A 9,401-nucleotide genomic window follows, 5' to 3' on the forward strand; every position below is an offset into this window, starting at 1 on the left:
AGGATTCTGTGGATTAATCACGATTAATTTTACCATTCGAAATATGCCGGAAAAATTTGAATTTTCTCTATATATTGTTGTATGAATGGATAAGATAAATGACAGAAGGTGGATATGTACATTTGAAATTAGTATGTTTATTAATTGAAAATCCAAATGATGGTTTTAATACTGAAAGTAAATTTGAATCAAACTAAAATATATAGGCCTACCTACCAAACCATAATTCAATTGGTCTGTCTCTTTACTATGTATTTGGGCAAATATAGGATAGGCTATAGAATGCCATTTATTTGGTGAATCTATAGGTTGTGCATTCTTGAATACAACTTGATTACAGTCCGCGGTGCGTGCGTGGGTGCGTTTGTACGCGCGACCGCTTCCTAGGGGACTGTTCATGTGTGCCAGGAAGCCGACGTTATGTTGATGTCTGATCACACACACCTCTGAAAACTGCAGACGTTTGTGTCCTCGCGGGCTCTGAACAGAGCGGACAATGTTTCTCCTCCTGTTGCTCCCGACAACAACTGTCACCCCCGGCAGTTGATTTTATATACTATCTATGCCCCCGACACAGACGTGACCGTTAGCAGTTTAAAACCTTAAAACACGTCATGGGCTAACGTGCTGCTATGTTTGGCTGTGCGCAGCTACTGATCCTGGGTCATCCACAACGTTAGAGTGACTGAAGTGCAGAGCCGGTGCACGGGGTGGATCATTCTGCACATGCGTTAAATGCGTTAAAAAAAATTAACGCAGATAATTCCAGAAATTAATCACCCTGCGTTAACGCGTTAATTTTGACAGCCCTAGTTCCTACCTATCAAAGAATGAACAACAACCATTGAGCATATGACCCACTCATTAAAGAGTTAATCTTGTATGTGCAGCTTTGCCCAGTAATATGATCCGAGTGTCTGTGGCGACTTTCCCACATTAAAATCCAATGCGGCTGACACATACCCCTTTCACACCAAAAAGAACCAAGCTCCGGGCTGGTGCTGGGGTCAGTTCAAAACTGGTTACAGCCTTATACCAGTTATGAACCGGTTGGTTTCACATCGACCAGAGCCAGCCATGGAGCCGGCAAGAGAGCAACGTCATGATGTCACTGTAAACGTGTGTATACGTCGCCCAACGTCGCTGCTCTCGTGGCTAATGCTAAAGTTAGCGCTAAAGCTAGCGCTAGCTTTAAGCACATAAACAGCGGCAAATATGTCTTATTTTTACACGTGTTTCCTCTCGCTTTGCTTTGTTAACCAGGTTTGAGTTGGTATGGTTGGTCAGGATAATCCCTCCCCCGGACCGCTGGCGCAGGCAGTTCTCATTTCTAGCCCAGCTCAATCCTGGGGTTGGGATTGAACCGGTTTTCACAGCCTGGAGCCGGCTCTCTGGCGGTGTGAAACCAAAAAAACTGGTTATAGCTCCGAACTAGCTCCGATTTTTCGGCGGTGTGAAAGGGACAACAGTGCACTTTTACGGCAGTCCAATTGTACTCAGAACACGGGAACTTCTGACTTGGTCGTACTGAGTTCTGACCTGTATGCATTTCAGTGCATCTGGAAGCTTTTTATTTTATTTTGATAAGACAAGGTCCTCGGTCCCAAATATTCAAAATTGGGGAAAAGGTCATTTTGGCTTACTGATCACTGTGTTCACCTCCATGTCAGAAGTTCCTGATTTCCGAGTACAATTGAACGCAGCATTGTGTCTGCCCAGTCGGAGCTTGTCACTGCACTAACGCCACAGACTCTTGTGTGTCAGAGTGGTGCAGGTACTGGTCAAGAGAAAAAGAAAAGAGGTAAAGAAACAAAGTGACTTAAATCATTCATTTGGGCAGGAAAACACCAAAGAATTAGTAGGAACGTACTAGAAATGAGTCCATTTGGAGGGGGCCTTGCCCTGCCAAACTTTATGTACTACTACTGGTCAGCTTATATTAAAAAACTAGTGTTTTGGTTCCATGCAGTTAACACCTCTTGGGGGTCCATTGAATCAAAGTCTTGTTTTTCAACATCTCTCTCGGCGCTGCTGTGTTCCCCTCTTCCAACTGTCCCCTCCAAGCACACCAAAAACCCAATTGTGTTGGCTTCCCTTAAGATCTGGTATCAGTTCCGGCACCATTTCAAATGATTATCCTCGTCTATACTTGCTCCCATAGTTGTTAACCACCTATTTCCCCTGCTTTAGATGCATCATTTTCTCTGTGGAAAGCAAACGGCATTTATTGCCTCTTGGATTTATATGAAAATAAAGTTTTTTCCAGTTTTACAGATCTGATTAAAAAATTTGGCTTGCCACTTTCACATTTCTTTCGTTACTTACAAATAAGACACTTCATTTGCACGCAGTATCCTTCATTTCCCTCACCACCCACTTTGCCCTGGGAGGAATTACTTAAATTAAGTCCCAATCAGAAAGCTCTTATATCCCGGGTATATGTCGCTCAATAACAAACCTGTGCTCAAAGCTAAGGTTGCATGGGAAAAATAATTAAATGTGGATTTCACAGATGACTGGTGGGTTAAGGCAATCGATAGAATGAGCTCAACATCATCCTGTGCTCGTCTAGGGCTCATACAGTTTAAGGTATCTCATCATAGAACCCACTTCTCTAAAGCCAAATTGGCAGAATTATACCCTGTCATAGACGATAGCTGCAACCGGTGTGGTCACAGTCATGTGTTTTTTCTCTGTCCAAGACTGAACAATTTTTGGTGTTCTGTCTTCAAAACACTGTCTGACGTCCTGCAGCTAAATCTTCATCCATGTCCTTTGCCAGCCATTTTTGGGGTCCCCCTGGTGCCTTCTGCCTACTCAAGACCGCAAGCAGATATCATCACATTTTCATCTCTCGTAGCTCAGAGAAGAATACTTTTTGAGTGGAGGTCTCCCAAGCCTCCCCTGTCGTCTTCCTGGTTAAGTGATGTAATGTTCTTTATTAAACTTGAAAAAATTAAATATTCTCTGAGCGGTTCCTTGAAGAAATTTGACTCTAGGTGGCGCCCCTTCATCTCCCACGTTAAAAACCTTAAATATCTCCTATTATACTACTTTTCTGGTCTTAATTTCTCATTAATGACTCCTATAGAGCAACCTGACAAGAATCACAGAACAAAATACTATGTAGATTTTCGGGAAACTCTTCCTCTCATCTGGGCGATCTCAGCATTCTCTGTCAACACTAGGCTTCGTCCTTCTCCGCCCCCTCGCCCCCCTCCTGCCAACCCCACTCCGTTGTGATTGGTTACCTTCCGGAACACTTTCAGCGGCGCACGGGCAGATTTGAGCAGGCAGGTGGGGGCATGGCCGCAGCGTGCCTGGGCACGTTGCAGCATTACCATACATGGAAAATCCGGATTGATCTACGTAGATTAGGGATGTCCATGGTTAACTGGTTAACCGTTAAGAAGATATTTAACCGGTTAATACTAAAGGTTAAACGGTTAAAAAAATAAAAAAAAATCTTAATTTCTCTGAAATCCGGACTCTTATTTTGATATCGCTAAACCGGATGTAAGAATGCCAACTCTCGGTAAAGAATGAAACGAGTAGTGTAGGCTACTCTCAACTTTATAATAGGTCCATGGTACGCTCCCAGGCACAACTTATGGTCACAACACTCCCCTGCCATGTGTTTGTATAATTTAATTAACAGCGTGGGCTCCCGCTAGCTTAACATAGCGCTAGCATTAGCCTTCTTGAGGTGGATGCTGTCCTGCATCTATCACCGTCTCAGTGAGTGTGTGAGGGAGTGACTAGTCTGGTTTGACCACTTCAGCCAGCGTCTATTAAGCGCTGGCGTCGGCAAACAACGCTACGCCTCCATTGGCTGCTTCCCGGGGTTAGCCCCGCCGTAGATGATTGTGATTGGTTTAAACAAATAAAAACAGGCCAGCCCAGTTTCCCCCCGAATAGACGGCTCTAAACGGAGTGCTTCCAGACCATACTACTTGCTGTAGTTTGGTCTGGCTTTGCGAGACTAGGGAGTGACAGACAGCCAGGCAGTGAGTGCCCGACCCCTGCACAGACACAGGTCTGCCATGATTGTGTGCCAGGATCAACAGCGAAAATCCGTCTTAAACAAAAGCATCGTTATGCAGTACTGATAACATCGGAGCTTATCAATACTACGGTCTTTCAAAATGTTGCCCCGTGCTCAGCACTACTTAGCACCGGGTTTCGGTAGACTCCCCATCCCCTAAGTCTGCGTGTGTGTATAAATGTCCCTTTTCAGTCACTTATTGCTCTTTCTGCTCCTACATTCTCATACTAGACCCCTTCTCACAACAGACAAGGTGCCGTGTGAATGTCAAAATGTAGGCATTTAAATTGGCTACTGGTCCCTGAATTGTTTTTAAATTAATATGCCGGTCCTTGGAACAAAAAAAGGTCGGGAGCCCTGCTATAATGTTTCATGTATGTCACTATGAATAGGCTACATTAAATCTTAACGGTTAACCGGTTAATAACCGTTAATTCTGGTGGTTAACCGGTTAAAGAAAAAATTCTAAATGGCCATCCCTAACGTAGATAAATCCCGGAAATTTGAACAAGTGAATCGCGACCGGCTGTCCTAGTGTTTAGCAGTCTGCACAGCCGTCCCAGCAATCAACAGGGAATACGTCTAAATGCATATACGTCATTATTTGACACTTTAGTATGGTTAAACATGACTATAAATCAATATAACAACGTTTATAGGTCCTAAAAGTTGAAAAAGCCTAATAGGTGCACTTTAAGTCACTTCCAGATGGCTTATTAATAACCTTGTCCGCTACTCCTTTTAAGTTTTGTATGAATGTGTGTACGTGTGACGTATTTGGCCGGCATTGTCTTGTACTTTAAAAAAAAATAAAAAATTTAAATGTTTCATTGTCATGTGCAAGGATTGTTTGGGGTGTGGGGTGGGTGGGGGTTATAAATATTTGATTGTTTGATGTTTGTTTGAAAAAATAGTTTATGGAAAAAAAATAAACTAAGTGACTGCGATCGATGACGTCATACAATCGACACCGTTTGGTTTCAAAAGGCATTCTGGGAGATGATGTCCAAGGTGCACGCCGGCAATGAACTCTTACCACAAAAGCTGCCACTTGAATCACAGAAGATATGACAGATTACTACTAAAATAGTAATTCAAAATTGGATTCAAGTTCAAATTGAACACACCTTTACATATTTCCTGTGGTTGGACTCTCAGTCTATGTGGTGATTATAGCTTGATCTCCCTCTTGAAGGTACTTTCATCTATCTATAAAGCAAGAAACGTCTGTCTGTCTGTCTGTGACTCGCATATCTCTCAGACTGTTTGTCAGATCGGCCTGAGCTTCCGGATATGGCTTGCGCACGGCACGAAGGTGTGCATCCTTGATTGATTTTAAAGTTTTTTGGACGGGCACAGCACTAGTGTTACAAAAATCAACCTTATCTTTCGCTTCCCATTTGTACTTTAATCACGTCAGCGAATATATAATCAAAGATGTTTCAGGTTAGAGGATATTTTCAGCTGCTAGCAAGAGAGCTAGCAAAACACAATGTCCAGAGACGATGTGAGAAAAATGACTTCACACCAACATGTGGAAAGTTATGATTTCATCTTTAAACATTTACAACAGAAGTTACAGTGGAGTGGGGAGAGAAAGCAGGGGGAGCCTTCGTCATTAATCATTAGCCAACGTTTATGAGATGTGTGCAGACGGCCTTATTGCCAACATGTAAAACGGTAAAGCTTCAACTGATTAAGGCAGGGTGCGATGGAAAGCAGTTGTGGAACGTTTGGGTAGCACCTCAGGCAGTGTTTGGCAGTGTTTCAAAGCTAAGGGATTTTACTCTGTGTCTGAAGAACAGAACAAAAGTCTGAAGCCTCCCTACCCTATAACCACATTACAGCTCATGATATCCAAGTGTTGAAATGGAATAAATACACTGCAAATGTTTTTTTATCTCCAGATGCTGAGATTTGATTTTTAAAAAGAAAATTCAATCAAGAGGACATATAAAACTCAAATAGAATAGTTAATTCATACATAGAAACTCGAGGCTAAAACCCTTCTAATGCGAGTGCTTTTCTCCTTGCTACACCCATATCCCCTGGAGATACACTGGCTGTCAATGAGATCAGCTTTGCTGGCAGCTCCATCCTAAATATTACATCTTACAGCCCAACAGAATAAATGCTTAACAAATATTTGTCATGATGTCACCGTGATAGACAGAGGAGTATAAATGTGTTTCAGCTGTGCTCAGTCTGCAGAGCCGGACAGCTTCTCTGACGCACAGCAAGACCCAGTCAAAAGGGTCTGCTCAACTTATTACAGCATTCGGACACATTGTGCCAACATACAGTGATCAGCCATCACTTGGGGTCAGAGCAATATAGAAAGCAGTTGAACAGTGCTGGCTGCGGCGGCTATGTAGGCCTAACGATCATGACATCATAACAGCGGGACACAGTGTAGCCCGCTGATTCATTCAATGAAGTGGAAAACGCCACAATAAAAACTGTTCACACTTACCCAGGTGATTACACGCGGTGGTTTATCACTTGCAAGAAAATAACTTATTATTCTGTCAACCAATCAACCAACTGCAGTGTGTAGTTCCACCCTTTTGGGACACTTTGGGACAGATTCGTACCCCAACGAAAGGGTGACAAAAAAAGATGCGGCACGGTTATCTTATTTTAGTACCGTTCCCAACTTTTGACAGTGCAAACATAAATGTGTCGTGCCATACTGAACCGCAACGCTCCGTGTAGACAGGGCTTTAGATAAGATATGAAGCCCCTTTAACAGGAATAAAACAATTGTTAGTTTTGTCTTCGTGTGATAATCTGGGAGATCTGTTAGTGGATTGCATTGCTGATGCACGACAATCACACTCACTTTCTCATATTTATTGATATTCTTAGGGGGCTTTTTTGCTCATCTGTGACTCAAAAATTGTTTATGCTACATAATACTGTCACTCATATAGTAGGCCTGCATGCTTTGTTTGTTGCTGTTTCCTGTGTTTTTACAATAGTTGCATCATCTATTTAACTATCAATGTTTTGTCTTTAGTTTAATGAAAGATAACTGATTTGCAAAATAGTTTACAATTCTGTAGATTAGCGCTTTGACTTTAAAGTTTTAAATCCAATCTCATAGGCATCAATTTATTTATTTACATGATAATGTATGCAATACAAACGTTCATTTCTCACTCAGAATTGCCCACTGGTCAACAATGAAACATTTACAGTTTATTAGTCGTTTAATATATTCAAGTCTAATGGGGCATATTCAGTCTGAGCTCATAACTGAAATGCACACAGACATTTTTATGGAGTGAAATGACACTTTACAGTATATAATGAAAAGGTTGGTGTGAGAAGTCATTTCTCCTGTGTTCCTGGTCTGAATGAATACTGTGCTAGACCAAGAGGTTACAGTCCACTGCTTTCCCCTGACTAGCAGCTTCCTAGCTGTAGCTCCAACTGTAGGTCATTAGCTGGCCCATCAGAGCAGACTCTGTGTGTGTGTGTGTGTGTGTGTGTGTGTGTGTGTGTGTGTGTGTGTGTGTGTGTGTGTGTGTGTGTGTGTGTGTGTGTGTGTGTGTGTGTGTGTGTGTGTGTGTGTGTCACAGGCTGGGGCACGTCCTGCTGTACAAAGCGCAGAAAGGAAAAAGACACAGGATCGCATGACGTACTAAAGCCATTGCAGGAAGTCCAGAGAACTTCTCTTTTGTTAAAACACACATACAGGAAGAATCCAAACAAAGAAAAGAAGAATCATGGTTCTGCTTTTATGCTCCACTGCAGTGGAATGTGCTCCGAGACATGGTTCAACTTTAGCATGAAGGCACTTTAATGACTATCATTGTATTTCCGTTAGGGATTTCAATTAACTCTAATGTTGTTATTGCATCGTAGAGCCTCTTTATTTCTTTGTGGTTTCGTAAAGTCAATATTGTATTTAACAAAAACAATTTTCCAGCCCCCCCTACTGTGCTCCACAACATTGCCACATACACACAAGACCTGCCACATGAGCGAACACAGCTTGTTGAAACTAAAAAGAGTGACATTAAACTGTCTGAAACTTTCCCTTGTGAAGGGCTTCCTGAGCTAAAAAGAAAAAAGAACAAATCAACATAAGCGTGTCTTCCCACAGAGTCTCTCCAAATGTCTCACAGGATAACCATCTCCCTTGCCCATCTGACCTCTAAGTGCATTTTTCAAATCCCAGGACAAAAACTTAGAATACATCCCCCAGTTTGTAAGCATCTCGTGCAATTAAAAGCAAAATACAATGACTCACTGAATATTAAAAAAAAAAAAAAAGTGTTTGTCGGGTATTATGTAACCAGTAATTACCATGACAACACAACAAACTGTATCCAAACTCTTCCCCCCTCGGCTTTTTGGCAAAATTGTCTGAATGGACATTCACGGCCTGGTTTCACAGATAAACACGTTAGTTTACACGAGTGTTTGTATGAGTCGTCTTAAAGAGATATCGCAGTATTTTTAAAGTGTGGTTGTATGAAGTGCTGTCATTGTGCATAGTTTGTCTATTACCTTATGGAGATGGTGATCAGTGAAGTCACTATAAATGGTAAAAAAATAGTTTTTCGCTTTTCCCTGTTTTTTCACAGACCCAAAGCGCTTTACATTTGTACACATTCGCCAAATCACACACACATTCAGAGATACACCGATAGCAGCAGCTACCACCCAGGATGCAAGCTAACTCTCGGAAGCAATTTAGGGTTCAATGTCTCTTTGCCCAGGGACACTTCCACATGTGGCAGGGAGGCGGGGGATCGAACCACCGACCTTTCAACCCTGTGGAAGATCACCCTACCCACTTCGCCACAGCCGCCTATAAGGAGTTTGGGGGAGAATTCATTTTGGCACTTTTTTTCTGGCGTAGTTCAGCCATGTATTACTGCACCAACTCGTGCCGGTGCCGGTGCAGTACAGCGTATAACTCCGCCAATCAGCTGTTGGACTCAGAGCCGGCGCAAGTTAGCGTAGTAATACATGTCCAAAATACGCTTGAAAAAAAGTCCAAAAATTACCGGCTGTAATGCGTAAAACTAAAACGGTGAACAACAAATACTACATTTGGGGAACAATTGAACGGATATTTATTTTTCAAGTGAGCATTTATACATGGGACAAAAGTTTTTCTGTAACAGTACAACATTGACTTCTGCTACGAAGACATCTCTTGCAAACAGCCGCGCTTATCAGCACAGTACCTCATACAACCCCGCTACAAAAATGTTGAACTGTCCCTTTAAATGGCAGGAAATAAGGCATCGAAAACTATTTAAGCGGGAGGAACTGTGTCTTTTCTGTTCCAATTCAAGTCCAGGATTACTGTCTAAATGAGGCCAGGAAGATCAAACAA

At 42.3% G+C, this 9,401-nt stretch overlaps 1 protein-coding gene across 2 annotated transcripts in view; it reads right to left on the reverse strand.

The window, feature by feature from the left end:
* LOC307265089 (ras-specific guanine nucleotide-releasing factor RalGPS1-like) overlaps positions 1 to 9,401 on the reverse strand; it is a 112,451-nt gene that overhangs the window by 46,703 nt on the left and 56,347 nt on the right. The gene's annotated exons all lie outside the window — the stretch shown is intronic.

Source organism: Ammodytes marinus, assembly GCF_949987685.1.
Source record: "Ammodytes marinus genome assembly, chromosome: 18".
NCBI lineage: Eukaryota > Metazoa > Chordata > Actinopteri > Uranoscopiformes > Ammodytidae > Ammodytes > Ammodytes marinus.